General features: G+C 45.6%; 1 protein-coding gene across 1 annotated transcript in view; it reads left to right on the top strand.

Annotated features, from left to right (window-relative positions):
- Positions 1-7: 7 nt before the first annotated feature.
- SMOX (spermine oxidase) overlaps positions 8-17,697 on the top strand; it is a 133,708-nt gene continuing 116,018 nt past the window's right edge. The window contains exons 1-2 of the mRNA XM_006139203.4: positions 8-120; positions 667-729. The gene's annotated coding sequence lies outside the window, so the exon portion shown is untranslated. The remainder of the gene's footprint in view (positions 121-666; positions 730-17,697) is intronic.

Genomic DNA, 17,697 nt, shown 5'->3' with positions numbered 1-17,697 from the left:
GAGGCGGTTTTCTCTCTGAGTCAGGTCGGGACTCATGCCACAGCGAAGATGCTGAGCTAGAAGTGCTGCCTTTCAGATGGGACCGCAGACTCTTGTGGCCCTAAGGAAATTCCAACCCAGGTATTTGCATTCTACCAGCTTAAGTGCCACCTGCAGGTTCAAGTGGGGATTTTGTATCACTTCTTGCCCGAAAATGTATAATATTGCTCTTCTGAGATTAGCTGCTGCCTTTTCATTCCAAAGGTGGCTGAGTTTCAGAGGTGGGTAGAAGTAATCCCTTTACACAATATGTAGTGTATTTAAGTTGAAGTGCTTTGAGATAACAAGTGTTATATACTATTTATGTTTTTGGGAGCTATATCTTGAAGGAGAGGAGATATATTATAAAATAGGGTAGGGTTTTGTGCACCTTGAAAGCCTATTTATCTTGAACTGAGAGACATTGCGTATAGTAAAAGGCGAAAGATTTATACAATCTGAAAAGAAAGCAGGGTATTTTTAAGGCACTTTTCCGAGGATAATTCAGCTGCTATTTATACAATAGCAACCTTAAAAGTCTGAAACGGAGATCGGTTTTTGAATTGAATTTTCCTATTTCTATTGATGTGGCATGCAGCTTTCTGATGTGCTAGCAAGGTTTAAAGAAAAATCTAATTTCCCCTACAGCTTTGACACTGCTGATGTTCTTATTCCTAACTTCTTCACCGTTCTCAGATGGTAGAGCCTCAGGTAAGAGCTCATGCGGCCTTCCTCCCAGATGGAGTGGAGAGAAAAAAGAAACACTCAGAAACTGTGTGTTCACACAGTGTTTTAACCCAGTAACTAAAGGATTAATTATTTTAGAACCTGTGCATTAAAGAAAGGAGGACACCGTGTCAGGAACTTTCTTTCTATTGGCCAGAAGCATATGGTGATGCAGATGAAGCGGCACATAGCTGTGTCTAATGTTCCAGCCCTGCTACTATTTTAATTAGTCTGAGGATATGGCTCTGCATAGTAGCAGCTTCAGTAATAAATGGGTTGGCTTCTAAGAAGTTTAGATCATTTCAGTGGTCTCTGAGTGCTGTGGCAGTGCTGAGTGCTCTAGTGTTTTTAAATAAGAGTTGAGCATCAATTAAGGAAATCCAAATGGGTGGTTGGTGAATCAATATGATGCTGCTGTCAAGGGTTACAAGGCATATGAGAGTTCTGTGAATAATGGTTTTTTTTAATTAGCTGGCTATTTCTGAAAAAAAGTTTTGGATTGAACAAAAGATTACATTTGACCTGGACTGATATGTTTTGTTTCCATTTTGAATATTTTAAAACATTTTAAAATTAAAAACAATAGGGAGGTTTGAATTGACAATCATTTTGAAACCACTAAAATGAAGCATCATGATTTTTTTTCAGGATCTTTGCTTATTTTGCTGAAACAAGTAGCCGAAACCAACATGAATTCAGAAATGGTTTCTGTCTCACCAAACCCTGAGCTTTTCGCCGGGAAAAAGTTTCAGTTATAAACTTCCCCAGCATTCCATGTGTACATCAGGGGTCTCCGACCTTTTTAAGCACGAGATCACTTTTTAAATTTAAGTGCAATCTGCGATCTACCTCAAACCCAGATGCCCTGCCCTGACTCCTTCGTGCCCCTTCTGCGAGGCCTGGCCTCTGCTCACTCCGTCCTCCCTCCCTTTCCCATTCTCCCTCCCTTTCACTGGGCTGGAGCAGAGGTTTGGGGCACAGGATCTGGTCTTGGGCTAAGGGATTTGGAGTGTGAGAGGGGCTGTGATCTGAGCCTGGGGCAAAGAGTTGAGGTGCAGGAGGGGGCTCAGGGTACAGGCTCTGTAAGGGAGTTTGGATCCAGGGGGCTCAGGGCTGGGGCAGAGGGTGCAGGAGGGGGTTCATGACTGGGGCAGGGGTTTGGAGCTGGCTCCAGCTGGGCACTGCTTACCTGAGGTGGCTCCTGGGTGGCTAAGGCAGGCTCACCCCTGCCCTGGCCCTGCACCACTCCCAAAAGCAGCCAGCAAACTCCCTCCTCCCCAAGCCCTGTTGTGCTCCCCTCCATTCTGTGGAGACAGAATACAGGGTGGAAGGGGGCACCCTGACATAAGCACCCCCTCTTCTCCCTTCCCTGCCCTGCACAGCAAGCAGGAGGCTGTGTGCGTGGGGTGGATTGAGCAGGAGGCAGCTCTAAGGCAAAGGGCAGGAGGTGTGCCGCAGTAAGGGGAAAGGCAGCCGAAATGCTGTGCTTGGTAGCTCTTTGGCCAAACCAGTCAGAAGCTCCAGGATCTATCATTAGATCAAGATCTACCATTAAATCCCGATCTACTGGTTGGTACCACTGGCATACACATTGGTTTAACTAGACCGCATCCGGATGTGTCAATTGACTCAAGTGTCTCTCCAGTATCCAACTGCAACGTTAAAGACCAAGAACAATGGGAACCATGATTTATTTTGCTTGAGGCAAAGAGAAACTGACTTCCAGCTCAGTAAGGACACTTTGCAAGCGTGATACCAGGAACAAAGCTATGTGCGTCTTGTTCCTTAATGCAGTTTTCACTTCTGTATACAAATGTTGCTTTCAGTATTTAGTTGCTGCAGTGAGAGAAGATGTGCTGTTTTCTGGTAGAGATGGAGTCAAACCAATCCCCCCCGCCCCCCGGAGATTGGGGGGATGGGTGGCGTTGTAATCCAAAGGTCAATGTTGTAGCCTGACCTAATTCCTATCCAACAACAAATGGTCTGGTAGCACTTTTAGTCTATAAAGTGCTACCAGACTATTTGTTGTTTTTTAAGTTTATCCTGTACAGGCTACCCCCGAAGCTTCTAATTCCTATCGTGTGACACCAGTGATATTCTCCTGCACTGTTCTAAAGTACCTTCCTATTACTCCTTCCCAAACCCTGTTGTGCCCCCCTCCATTCTGTGGAGACAGAATACAGGGTGGGAAGGGGCACCCTGACATAAGCGCCGCCTCTTCCTCCTCCTCTCCCTGGCTAAACAATTCATAATGTCTTATGCTTCAATCATATTAGGCCATGAAGTTTGAGAATGAATTTGGCAACTCATACTAGGGATGTAAAATCATAATAAACATAGGCTACATCTAGACCGGCATGATTTTCTGCAAATGCTTTTAACGGAGAAGTTTTCCGTTAAAAGCATTTTTGGAACAGAGTGTCTAGATTGGCAGGACGCTTTTCCGCAAAAGCACTTTGTCTACACTGTCTACACTGTCTACACAATCTCAGCTGTCTACACTGGCCCTTTTGCGCAAAAGTTTTGCGCAAAAGGGACTTTTGCCCGAACGGGAGCAGCATAGTATTTCCGCAAAAAGCACTGATTTCTTACAGTAGGAAGTCAGTGCTTTTCCGGAAATTCAACATGGGAGACAGAGTGAAGTAATATGGTCTCGCATGATATTCTTATTGATAAACTAGGCAAATATAACTTAGATAGGGCCACGATAAGGTGGGTGCATAATTGGCTGGATAACCATAGTCAGAGAGTTGTTGTTAATGGTGCTAAATCCTGCTGGAAAGGGATAACAAGTGGAGTTCCGCAAGGGTCTGTTTTGGGACCTGTACTGTTCAGTATCTTCATCAATGATGTAGATATTGGGATAGAGAGTACGCTTATTAAGTTTGCAGATGATACCAAATTGGGTGGGGTTGCAACTTCTTTGGAGGATAGGGACATAATTCAAAATGACCTTAGCAAGTTAGAGAAATGGTCAGAGGTAAACAGGATGAGGTTTAATAAAGAGAAATGCAAAGTGCTCCACTTAGGAAGGAACAATCAGTTCCATACATACAAGATGGGAAGCGACTGTCTAGGAAGGAGCATGGCGGAAAGGGATCTAGGGGTCATAGTGGACCACAAGTTGAATATGAGTCAACAGTGTGATGCTGTTGCAAAAAAAGCAAATATGATTCTAGGTTGTATCAACAGGTGTGTTGTAAGCAAAACTCGTGAAGTCATTCTGCTGCTCTACTCTGCACTAGTTAGGCCTCAGCTGGAGTACTGTGTCCAGTTCTGGGTGCCACATTTCAAGAAAGATGTGGAGAAATTGGAAAGGGTACAGAGAAGAGTGACAAGAATGATTAAAGGTTTAGAGAACATGACCTATGAAGCCAGGCTTCATGAACTGGGCTTGTTTAGTTTGGAAAAAAGAAGATTAAGGGGGGACATGATAGCGGTTTTCAAATATCTAAAAGAGTGTCACAGGAGGAAGGAGAAAATTTGTTCCTCTTGGTTACTGAGGACAGGACAAGGAGTAATGGGCTTAAAGTGCAGCAGGGGAGGTTTAGATTGGACATTAGGAAAAAATTCCTAACTGTCAGGGTGGTCAAATATTGGAATAAATTGCCAAGGGAGGTGGTGGAATCTCCCTGTCTGGAGATATTTAAGAACAGGTTAGATAGACATCTGTCAGGGATGGTGTAGACGGAGCTTGGTCCTGCTTTGAGGGCGGGGGGCTGGACTCGATGACCTCTTGAGGTCCCTTCCAGTCCTATTATTCTATGATTCTATGATTCTATGATTATTCTCACTCCATTCGGAACACTGGATGAAGACACTACAACTACCATGCTCGAAGGATTTGTCCGATGAACCATCAGTGTACACATGAATCTGTTTGCCTTGTGGCTGATATTGCTGGATGGTCTTTTCTCTGATTTTCTTTAGCTGGCCCAACCAAAGGTCTTGCGGGGCCCAAAGCAGGATGCTGGGAGCAGGGCCCTAGGCCAGGCTGGTGGATGGTGAATACTCAACAGTGCGGGGTCCCAAAAGCATGGGGTTCAAGGCATTTACCTTGCTTAACTTGCTCTAGAGCCAGGCCTGTTCCTTTGAGCAAGGCTCCAAAAAGGAGGGGTTTCGTCATATGCTCTATCCTCTATTTCCTTAGTAATCTTTACCTGCCCTTTGAAAGAAAAGGGTCATTTCAGCTTTGATTTGGCTTTTCCGTTTCTAAACAGACCTGAACAGTGATGAGATTCAGGTAGGGAACAAAGACAGTTTCCATACGGAATTAGCTGTTCTTTTCTACTATTGGCCATTGGATGCTTAGACACAAATTTCTTTGGGGGTATCTCTTACTGCTCCAATTATCATAAGAACTGCAGCCGATAGCACAAAGTCAATATTAGCAGGATTACTGGGAGCAGAACATGACCAGGCAGGTAATGCATAGTCAAGTTTTGGGCAAATTATTAAGCAATTTGTTGTTTTTGGTGTATTAATACATGAACCCCAATTGGTACTGGCAATACATCATCAAAGATTGTAGCCTATAGAAGTAGCTTAACCTGTTTTATGTAGCAGCTATGCAAGAAACTTACAGGTCTGTATCCTAAAAGCTATTTAGGTTAAGGAGTTAGCATAATGCCTTGAGGCCTATCTTAGCATATGTGCAGCATGCATCAGGTGCACGTGATCAGGATTCACCACCGAATTCGGTCCACTGGTTAGATCATTTGTTTCTCTGGCCTGGTGCTGGGTATTGTTGGAGGGTGCAGAATGAATTCTGATCAATGTCCTCTTGAGGTTTATGAGCCTTAGCATACATGAGTTACTCAGCAGTGGCCGCAATCTTTCTGACTTGTTGTCCATATCTTGGTCCTGTGTCCAAGGTCACGGCACGGGTATATCTAGTTCAAGTTTGGACTGGTTGAATTTCCTACAAGTTGTGGTAAAGTAGACAGCCTTTTTTTTTTTTTTTTGGATGGATGGATGGATGGATGGATTCAGGTGGAATTGATGTTCCTTCGCCCATCTGGTCATAATTTCCTAGTCTTCATTCAACTCATTCTCCAGAACATTTATTTCATGATCCATGATACAAAACATAATATCCTCTGCATATGTGGATACTAATGATTTCAAACAGCCAGACTGTCCAAAGAAGTACAGCTGGAAAGGAAGGGGACTGAAAATTAAACTCTGAGGAACTCCTACACCAACTGGCCTTATCTTCAAAAAAGTAGCATTTTGATTTACTGTTCTTCTTTACTCTAGGAAATCTGACTTTACTATCAATTTCCATATCACTGAATTACTAAGCGCTTAGCATACCAGACTCTATCAAATGCCACATTGATATCCAAGAAGTCTAAGTGAACAGCATGAGATTAAGTTGGCCACTGTTATGGAGCTCAGGGAACTGTATCCTAACAGCTCTTATTGACACTTTTCAGTTTCAAGGCTTCAGCTTCAAATGTTTATTTTCTCTCTTAAATGAGAATTAGAGGTCAGTTTATGTCAGATTAAGCGCTCTCTCACATAAGCAAAACAGGGCCCAACCTCACTTCCACCCCATCCCATTCCATTCCAACCCCAGTAGTACAGCCAAATTATTACCTTTACTTTGTCCACTATACCAGTGGTTTTCAACCTGTGGTTTGTAAACTCCTGGGTGTCCACATAGATTGTCTAAGATTTCCAAAAGGGTTTGCATCTCCACTGGAAAATTTGTAAGCACCTGCAAATGAAAAAAGTTTGAAAACCTTGGCACTGGAGCATCCCTCCTACCAGTGCTATATGACAGCGATACTTTTATAGCTGTGCACATGTCAGCTCTTTACAACAGTCAGAGTTCCCATCAACTTCAGCGGGCATTCCATGTGCAGAATGGACCCTGTTTTATATCCTGAGCAACAGGATCGACTCAGGACCCAGCAAGAAGCCCCCCATCCCCACAGTTAAAAAATACAATCCAAGGTGACCTTTAAAAAGCAAGACGTGCGAGGAAGAGGGAGATCAGGAATCAGACCTGAGTGGATTTTTTAAGATGCTTCAAATTAGTGATCTTTAAAGGATTCGTGATGTCCCTTGGCATCACTGGCTGACCTCTAAAAGCATAGAAAGAGCTTCAGCAACATACTTCTGCCTGCAAACTTCCAGACTGTGAGTTATGAAGACGGTCTTGGCATGTGTCCCATTTTTTGGAGATCACGTGGCAGAGAAGTCACAATGCAGGCTGGGATCTAGTGGTTTTGTTGTCTGTGACTTTTTGCCTTTCCACAGCTGGGGTGCTAGCCTCAGCCTGTGACAAGTCAGGTCAGATCTGCTTTTCACAGGATTGCGCCAGACGCAGTATGACACCCTGCGGGAGGAACCACAACGAAATGTGAACTGAATCCAAACGTGAATGGGATTGCGACAGCCGGGTGACAAAAACCAGCGTTCCCCATTAGTGAAGCTGAAGCTTTTCCTTTCATTAGAGTGACTGAGAGTTGGGGCTTGTTGTAGGGGCTGTTTGCAATACAAATAATTCTGAGCTCACAACTGGTGGGAAAACAAGGCATAACACTGAGGTAAGGACAGAGAGAGAAGAGAGCCGGAGATGTACCTGTGGAAAGGAATGAGCGGTCCTAGTCCACACTGTTAACGCCATAGAAACCATCCCTACAGTAGGAACAGAATGGCAGTAGGCAGACCAGGACTGTGCATGCAGACACACCTTCTCGTGTTCACAGGCTGGTCCCTGACCTTCCAATTCTGGATAAATCACAGATTTTGCTCACCCCGGCATAGGCACCATTTCAGATTTTGGTGAGGGAGGGTGACCATAGCATACTGCAGCAATGAGGTGGTAGAGTGGGGGTGTTGGGTGGGGGGGGAGGCAACTGAGGACAGCATCTTCAGAAGTGTTACTGAGCATGCTCAGTAGAAGCCAAGCAGCAAATCAGGTGTGGGAATCAATCCCATCTCCTGCTTCCCCCCCAACATCACCTCTTTCCAGGAGCACTTGAAAACTATATGGCTACGTCTAGACTGGCATGATTTTCCACAAATGCTTTTAATGGAAAAGTTTTCCGTTAAAAGCATTTGCGGAAAAGAGCATCTAGATTGGCATGGACACTTTTCCGCAAAAGCACTTCTTGCGGAAAAGCGTCCGTGCCAATCTAGACACGCTTTTCTGCAAAAAAGCCCCGATGGCCATTTTAGCCATCGGGGCTTTTTTGCGCAAAACAGTACTGTGCTGTCTACACTGGCCCTCTTGTGCAAATGACTTGCACAAGAGGGCTTTTGCCCGAACGGGAGCAGCATAGTATTTCCGCAAGAAGCACTGATTTCTTACAGTAGGAAGTCAGTGTTCTTGCGGAAATTCAAGCGGCCAGTGTAGACAGCTGGCAAGTTTTTCCGTGAAAGCAGCTGATTTTGCGGAAAAACTTGCCAGTCTAGACACAGCCTATAAGAACATCAGACTGGCCATACTGAGTCAGACCAATGATCCATCTAACCCAGTATCCTGTCTGCCGACCGTGCCCAATGCCAGGTGCCGCAGAGGGAATGAATAGAAGATAATCAAATGATCCATCTGCTGTTGCCCATTCCCAGCCTCTGACAGACAGAGGCTAAGGACATCATCCCTGCCCATCCTGGCTAATAGCCATTGATGGACCTATTCCCCCTTGAACTTATTTCATTCTTATTGGAACCCTGTTAGAGTTTGGGCCTTTCCACCAACCCTGGCAAATTGTTCCACAGGTTGACGGTGAAGAGCACTTCTCCATCCAGGACACTGAAGGAGGCAGGGGTTCTGTGGAAAGAAACAAAATGCGGCGGCGTAGCTGAAGACAGTATTCTAATACCTGAATCTGCAACCTTAATGTTCTCTTAACACCGTTTTTGTGTAACTCCCCCTGATTCTATCTTGCTAAATTTGGGTGAATTATAACAGGGATAGCTAAAGGCACCTCCGTGACACCAGGGAAGCCAATGTTTAACCTCAAGTCCCTGTTCCACTGGATAGGGGCACTAGAGGTGCTCAGTGAAATACCGGTAAAAAAAAATTGAACAAATAACATATCCCTTGCTAATCTTTTCTTAAACCATTGAGCACTTTAAACTGAAATTTACCAAAATAATTCACTCTTGAGACAGACACTCAGCATTGAAAATTTCGGCCCCAGTCATTTAAAATTTGACACTTACAAGAAACTGTAAACAGGTCTTCTAATGGTAGAAGTCAGGAGTGTTTATTGTATCACTACCGGCTCCATCTATAAAAGCAAAAACCAGGCCTGTATGTGGGGGAGGGTATGTGGATGTGCGAAGCGTGTGAATGAACCTCCCCCCCCCCAATCCCGTGGCCCTCCATGGGGCCGATTCTGGCTAGCTGTGGAGAAGACAGGGGCTGATTTCCTTCGCTCTCCCACAAGAGCGAGGTTGGGTTGGGCCATCATGGTATGAGCTGGGCAACTACCTGTCCCTCCCACAGCTCAGGCCAGGCTGCCACAGCTGTGGTCCAGCCAGACGTGGGCTAACTCTGTCCCAGTCCTCCTGGGCGGCCAGGGACTTTTGGAATATTGTTTTTCACTTACAGTATTACAGCAAAACCCCAGAAGGTAATTTCTATAAAACCTGTATTACTGTACACATTTGTAGTATGTTATAACAAAATCATTTTACCAATCATTGTTTCCACTCTAATTTTTCATTAACCTCTCTTACGCACGCCCATTGCATGTCGATTTTGAATTCCTTTATTTTAAAAAAAATTGCGGTCCACATTTACAAAAAGAGCACCCCCCGAAATTCCTGCGTGCGGGCCTGAAAACACTATCCATGCGGAGAGCTTGTTACAGCCTGAATTCTAAGTTGGCCTTTCCAAACCAACACCCTGCCGAGGGTGGCTGCAGTTCCCATCAAGGAGCTTTCTGCATAAAGGCTTCAAACCCCTCTTCCTTTTCAGGTCACTGCCTCCCAGAGCAGTTATGAATCTGGTGTGACACTTCCCTCAGAGCAGCCTGGATTTGTAGGCCACTGTGCTACCCCTTTGCCTTAGCAAGAGCCAGCTTTAGCGGAGATTAGCTTGAATGTCAGCTCCCCGTCACACCAGCCTGGCTGCTTCACCAGCAAACTCCTTGAAACTCTGCCGCTCTAAACCTGGCCTTGCACGTAACAATCAGTGAACCCCAGCTCCCTGAAACATCTCCCTGCGGCATTTAGCTGCTGTTACTAGACACTCTCGGAAATTGTTTGCTCCCTCTAAAGAGAGTGTACTTGTCAGCCTGTTAAGTTAGCTGAAAACTCACTTATGCTTCAATATAACAGCACTGAGATTGTTTATAGAACAATGAAGAATAAATTGTTAACAAAGAATAGAGATTTAAGTGGTACTAAGCAAGAGAAAGAGAGTCTGGTATGTGATTCCAAACAAAACATACTTTCTAGAGACTGAAACTCATTTGTAGCAAGTTACAATCTTTGCCTCGGAGGTAGTTTTCTTTCTTTCCCCAAGTGATCAGCATCTCCAGCCCTCCAGGCTAGAGGATCCAATTTTCACGGAATCAAAGCATTCCACCCCTGTGTTCCCTAACTGGTGGGTAACTAAGGGTGCATCTACTCTGCAGCGCTATTTTGGGATACCAAAGTATCCCGAAATAGCTATCCTGTGTTTTAACAGCAAGCCCATTATTTTGGGCTCACTGTTCCAACGTCCCTGTAAACCTCATTCTATGAGGAGTAAGGGATGTTTCAGAATAGCACTTTATTTCAAAACCTAGTGCTGTATAGTCAGCGCCAAATGACAAAATAAGCTATTTCGAAATAGCATTGAAATAAGATACGCAATTTGAATAGCTCAGATTGCGTATCTTATTTCAAGTTACAGTGCAGTGTAGATGAAACAAAATACAGGGTGTAGGCTCACCCTAAGGTGTTAAGAACATAAGAACGGCCATACTGGGTCAGACCAAAGGTCCATCTAGCCCAGTAGCCTGTCTGCCGACAGCGGCCAATGCTCCAGAGGGAATGAATGGAACAGGGAATCATCAAGTGATCCCTCTCCTGTCATCCATTTCCAGCCTCTGACAGAGTCTAGAGACAACATTCCTATCCATCCTGGCTAATAGACATTGATGGACCTAACCTCCATGAATTTATCTAACTCTTTTTTGAACCCTGTTGAAGTCCTGGTCTTCACTGCATCCTTTGGCAAGGAGTTTCACAAGTTGTCTGTAAGTCGTGTGAAGAAATACTTCTTTTTGTTTGTTTTAAACCTGCTACTTATTTCATTTGGTGACCACTAGTTCTTATGTTATGGGAACAAGGAAATAGCTTTTCCTTATTCACTTTCTGCATGCCAGTATCTCTCCTTTCTGAAATGTATTTTTGCAAAACAAATCCAGACAAAGTTCCTCTCTCCTGCTGGGTTGAAAACACCATGCTGTCTTCCTCACCCTCTACTCAATTTGCTGTTTCAGTTGACTTAATGATTTTGATTACTGAAGATGTAAATGTACTTCCATTGTCTCTGGCCTTCCCTTGCTCCATTTACATTGGCGATTCAGGCAAACAGGTGAAATCCCATTCCATCTGAAGTGGGTTTTACCCATGAAAGCTTATCCCCTAAGATATCTGTTAGTCTCTGAGCCCTGGGCTGCACTGGAGAGTTATTTTGAAATAACTCCCTTTTTAGTTCAAAATAACAAGCAGAGCGTCCACGCTACCAAGCCCATTATTCTGCAATAAGGGACTGGTTATTATGAAATAATAACTCCTGCTTGAGGAACAAGCTTATTTCAAAATAGTTATTTCGGGAGTTATTATTTCAAAGTAAGTTATTTTGAAATAATTTCTTAGTGTAGACATGCCCCTAGCTGGCGCAGGACTCTGCACTGTTTTTGCAGATACAGACGAACACAGCTACCCCTCTGGCTACGTCTACACGGCATCATTTTTGTGGAAAAGGAAATGCAAATGAAGCACTCATTAGCATTTCTCACGCTCTCATTTGCATAGTCTCTTTCGATCCTTATTGCGGAAGAGGTTTTTGCAGAAAAAAACAGCAGTGTAGACGGGGCCATATTTTGCAAAAAAAAAAAAAACCCTTTTGTGCAAGATCCTGTAAACCTCATTTTTTGAGGAATAAGAGATCTTGCGCAAAAGGGTTTTTTTGGGGAAAAATGGCCCCATGAACACTGCATTTTTTTTCTGCAAAAACCTCTTCTGCAAAAAGGATCGGAAGAGACTATGCAAATGAGAGCACAAGAAATGCTAATGAGTGCTTTGTTTGCATTTCCTTTTCCATAAAAATGATGCAGTGTAAACGTAGTCTCTGAGACTTCCCACAGAAATGTTTATCTATCTGCTCAGAGTGCTTGGTGTGACTCGATTTTCAGAACATACATCCAGCACACACGCACAGTTATTAACCTGCTAACCACCACTCACTAATATTAACAACCAGTGCATCTCCTGCTTGTATATGATACCTTACAAACAGCTGTGTGGATAAATATTCTGACAACAGTGTGATAGGTGATCCCTTTGTCAGCTGGCATAATGGAGTGCTTAGGGTCACAGTCAACCCTGACTACTGACCCTAGAACTTGCTGAAACAGGACTGCCTTTGCACACCCACTTTAACTGGTACAGAGAAGGCATTTGTACTTCCTTTTTCTTTCTTATTAGAAGGGGCCTAAATAGCTCAGCTGGACCCTCTAACCCAAGAAGAGAAGGACTTAAATAACAAATAGTCTTGACGCACCTTAAAGATTAATAAAACATGTAGATGGTATCGTGAGCTTTGGTGGGTGCAACCCACTTCTTCAGATGACTGGCGTTAGTAAAAGAGGGGGGAGAAATAGTCAATTAGAGTCTCCATGAGACTGATAGAGAAGTTGCAAATTGTTCTTAAGAACCCATTATTTGTTTTTTTTTGTCATTAGGATGTGGAATGTAGCAGGCCATCCAGCCAATGTCTTTATTCCTACCTCTGTTATAGGAACCAAACGGTTCCCTGTGTATTTGGTTGTGGAATTAGTACGGTGACTTTGAGATCCATTGATGAGTGCCTGGGCAAGTTAAAATGTTCCTCAACAGGTTTCTGTGTGTTCCCTTTTTGGATATCTGATTTGTGTCTATTAATTTGAGAAGCTTATCTCTGGGGGAGCTGGGAGCTGTGATTGCCTTATGTAGCAATATTGGGGTGTGGGTCAGAGTTGAGGGAGACCACTGTGTCATGATCTTCATCCTCGCTCTGGGGATGTGACCTCACATCAGCCCTGCTTACCCTGCTGCTCTTGGCTACATGATCCAGACTTCTGCTCCCTCTCTTGCTCCCCTGCTGAGTCTGGCTTTTCCAGGCTGGCTTCCATGAGGCTATTTTTAAAGTAAGACTCCTCTTTTTATTTGCCTCTGCGGGATGACCGGAGGCTAGAGGACACCTTGTCCCAGCCTATCACTGGGAGGAGGGAATTCTGTTTCCTTGCACTCAACTATGAGATGCCCATAGCACTTAACAGCTGCCTGCCCTGTGTGAGCTCCGCTGTGCTCTGTACCACCCCTCTTGCAAGGGAGAGAGAAGGCAGGAGATTCTCTCTGCTGCAAGGAGGCTTACAGGATCTGTCAAAAAAGGCTTTTTTTCTCGACAGATCCCCCTCTAGACTGCCACTTTTTGCTGACAAAGTGCTGAGTTGGCAAAAATGGTGGCCATTTTAATGCAAATTAAGCATGGGATATTTAAATCCCTGCTTCGTTTGCAATGTCGACCTGACTAATCTGCATCCCTCTTCCAACAGAGGGATGCAGTCTAGACATACCCTGAGTGTCCCAGCACAACTGGGGGTTGCTGTAGTCACCCTCCTTTTCCTGAATCATTGCCCCAAGTCTTGACTTCTCTGTCTCAGCTCTATCGATAAGCATTCAGGGGGCAGAGAGCACCCATTGTGGCGGTGTTGAAAGCCACTTACAAGTGTAGATCTATCTGAGTGAGAGCAGGAATAACACAGCTTGGAATGAATTCTGGCCCAGCAGCTCGCTCTGTACTCTGGAAGGGGCGGAGATTTGGGCGGAAGGGGCGGGGCTAGCGGGAATCAGCCCGGAGTTCAGCACAGCTCTCAGAGTCGCACAGGGTGCATGGTGCAGCATGCCAGCAGTGACTTATAGGGCCCAGGCCTCCAGCCAACATTTCTGCCACAGTAGCAGAAGCAGCAGCTGGCTGTCCCGGGCAAATCTCTAGGCTTGGGGGCAACTGTCCACTTTGCCCCCCACCTCCATTGGCAGGCCTGCAGATCCCACAAACTCATGAGATTTAAAAAGATAAGTACAGGGGTACCTTTCTCTTGCCTTCTGGTTTTTGAGCATTCAGGCTTCATGTCTTCAAGTGTTACCAGTCTGTCACCTGGAGAATGAGACTGTTGTGGGGATTTTTTGTGGCTACTTTAAATGAAAACAGCGATTCTCATGCAATTCTTTCACACAAAGAGACAGAGCTTTAACAAAACACCGGATAACAGGAGACACTGTTAAAACAGCGAATGAGGTCTTTAGAGAGATGGACGATAGAAGGTTAAATCACCGAATCATAGGATTAGAAGGGAACTGCAAGGGCCATCTACTCTTTATCCCTGTGAAGATGCAGGGTTTGTTGTGTCTAAATCATCCAAGGCTATGTCTAGACTGCAGCGCTTTTCTGGGATACCAGAGGTAAAAAAATTTCGGAAAAGTGGACGCATTCTTTCGTCATCTCTGTAAACCTCGTTTCGTGAGGAAGAAGGGATGTGCCAAAAGTGGGACGTGTAGATGCACCAAATTGTGGAAAAGCCTCTTTTGAAAGAAAATCAGAAAAAGATATGCAAATGGCAATTCACAATTTGCGTATCTTCTTCCAACTTTTCTTTGCATTCTAGACGTAGCTCAAGATACATCACTCTTCAGCCTCCTTTTGAAAACCTTCAGGAAGTAGCTTCCACAACCTCCCTCGGCAGGTCTTTTCCATTGTCCTGCTGTTCCTACAGTTGGGGTACGTCTACACTACAGCGCTAGTTCGAACTAACTTAGTTCGAATTAGTTAATTCGAACTAAGCTAATTCGAACTAACACGTCTAAAACTAAAAACTAGTTCGAACTAGCGTTTTGCTAGTTCGAACTAGCAAGTCCACATTGAGTGGACTCTGAACAGGGCTTAAGGATGGCCGGAAGCAGTGCCGGCAGGGCATAAAAGGAGGACTTAGAGCATGGAGATGCTGTCTCAGGCTAGCCGAGGGCTGCGCTTAAAGGGTCCCGACCCCCACCCCGGACACACAGTTCTAAGGGGTGCCCCGCTTGCAAAGAAGTTCTGGCTTGGAGTGCCCTGAGTGCCCACACTGGGCACATCACACCACTCGGCCATCAGCCCAGGTGCACTTGCCGCAGGCTGCCATCTGGGGAGAGGGAGTAATTGGGGGGCTGCAGGAGAACTTCCACCCCCAGAAGCCCGCAGAGCCAGCCCAGTCCTCCCCATCGGGGGCTCGTACCCCATTCCTCCCTCACCTCCTTCCACTTACCCTTCCCTAGCCCCCCTTCTTATTGATGTACAAAATAAAGATAACGTTTCTTCCAACATTGACTCTGTCTTTATTGAACAAAAACTGGGGGAGACTGGGAAAAGGAGGTGGGAGAGGGGAAGAGAAAGGCTGGGAGAGGGGAGGGCAACTAACATGATCAGGGGTTGGGAACAGGTCCCAGATGAAGAGAGGCTACAGAGACTGGGACTGTTCAGCTTAGAAAAGAGGAGACGGAGGGGGGACAGGATAGAGGTCTCTAAAAGCAGGGGTTGGGTGGAGAGGGTGCATTCATAAAAGTTCTTCCTGAGTTCCCATAAAGAAGGACTAGAGGACACCAAAGGAAAGGAATGGGTAGCAGGCTTGAAACTAGTAAGAGAAAGTTGTTGTTCTTGACAAAGCAAATAGTTAACCTGTGGAACTCCTTGCTGCAGGAGGCTGTGAAGGCTACAACTAGAACTGAGTTGAAAGGGAAGTGAGATAAAGTGATGGAGGTTGGGTCCATGGAGTCCTATTAGCCAGAGGGTAGGAGTGGTGTCCCTGCCCAAAGTTTGTGGAAGGCTGGAGAGGGATGGCACGAGACAAATGGCTTGGTCATTGTCTTCGGTCCATCCCCTCCAGGGTCCCTAGGATTGGCCGCTGTTGGCAGACAGGCTACTGGGCTAGATGGACCTTTGGTCTGACCCAGTACGGCCATTGTAAGCTCAGGGCTCAGTGTCGGGGGTCTCAGTGGACCCCCTTGATTTTCATGCACACCTGGTCCTGGGTGGCCAGGCTGGCAGCTCTCCTGCCCTAGATGGCCACTTTCCTGTGCCTAGTGCGGAGATCGTGGACGAGGTCCACGATGTCCGCACTAGCCCAGGAAGGTGCCCGCCTCTTGCGGTCCAGGGCAAGCCCCCGGGAGCCGCCAGCCTGGTCCCGGCAAGAGGGGGTGGGCTGGGGGGCATCGGGTGGGTGGCTCTGTGCCGTGCCAGGTGCAGGGTCTGCTAGCTGGGTGCTGGCAGGCTTGCACCTGGCACGGGCACCGTAGCCAGCCCGTGCCCCTTTAAGGGGTCCGGGGCCGGGAGGGGGGCATAGAGTTTCCCTGGTGTTGGCCAGAGTGGCCACCAGGGAAATCTGGGGAGGGCTAGCCTCCCACTAGTTCGAACTAAAGGGCTACACAGCCCTTAGTTCGAACTAGCTAGTTCGAACTAGGCGTTAGTCCTCGTAAAATGAGGTTTACCTAGTTCGAACTAAGCGCTCCGCTAGTTCGATTCAAATTCGAACTAGCGGAGCGCTAGTGTAGCACCTATTAAAGTTAGTTCGAACTAACGTCCGTTAGTTCGAACTAACTTTGTAGTGTAGACATACCCTTGGGGAGTTTCTCCTGGGATTGAATCCCAATCTGCCATGCAGTAGTTTCAACCCACTGTCTCTTGTTCTGCACTGTGGCAAGAGAGAACAATGTTTCTCCATCATTTTTATAGCAGCCTTTCAAGTATTTGAAGACCACAGTCCTGTCCACTTTAATCTCCTCTCTTCCAGACAAAACAGACCCATTTTCTTCAGCCTTTGCTCACATGGCTTGTATTCCATCCCTTTGATTGTCTTTGTCACTCGCCTTTGGACCCTTTCCAGTTGCTCTACATGACCAAAATTGGACACAGTAGTCTAGCTGAGGCCTAATCAGTGCTAAGCAGAGCAATGTTATATCATCCCCATGACGTGTGTGTTATACCTCTTGTAATGCAGCCTAACATTGCATTTGCTTTTTTTTTTTTTTTTTTTGGCAACGGCAGCTCATTGCTGACTCATCTTGAGGTTGTGATCCACCACAACTTCCAGATCCTTTTCAGCAGGCCTGCTCCCCACGTGAAGCACCTTACATTTGTCTTTGTCGAATTTTATTTTGTGGTCTATAGCTCTGTTCTCCCAATTTATCAAGGTTCCCATGAATGTTAGCTCTACCCTCCAAAGAGTTGGCAACCCCTCCCCCAGCTTTGCGTCATCTGCAGACTCGATCAGTTTGCTCTCTCGTCCTACCTGTAGGTCATTAGTAAGGATGTTAACAACACCAGACCCGGAACAGATCCTTGTGGAACCCCACTTCAGACCTCCTTTCAATCAGATGTCACTCCAGTCATAGTTACTCTTTGTGGTTGTTTAACTGATTATGTATCCACTTACTGATAGCTCTGCTGAACCCACATTCCTTCAGTTTATTTATTGACTGTCCCTACTTATACACAAAACATGTAGTTGTGTAGGGCGCCGCAAAATTTGGGGCACCGTATGTGTTCCTCTTGGCTCTTTAGATAGCTAAAAAGCTCTTTTTGCAGCCACCTTGGCCTCCTGTGGCTCTTCTTATTTTTCCTCTGTGTCAGAATAGTTTGATGTTGAGCCTTTAATATGACAACTTTAAGGAACTCCTTGCCCCCTTCAACAACTTTTCTTCCTA

The sequence above is a fragment of the Pelodiscus sinensis genome, chromosome 5, assembly GCF_049634645.1.
Source record: "Pelodiscus sinensis isolate JC-2024 chromosome 5, ASM4963464v1, whole genome shotgun sequence".
NCBI classification, from domain to species: Eukaryota; Metazoa; Chordata; order Testudines; family Trionychidae; genus Pelodiscus; species Pelodiscus sinensis.
The sequence above is the reverse complement of the archived record's forward strand: the minus strand, read 5'-3'. Positions and strand labels throughout refer to the sequence as shown.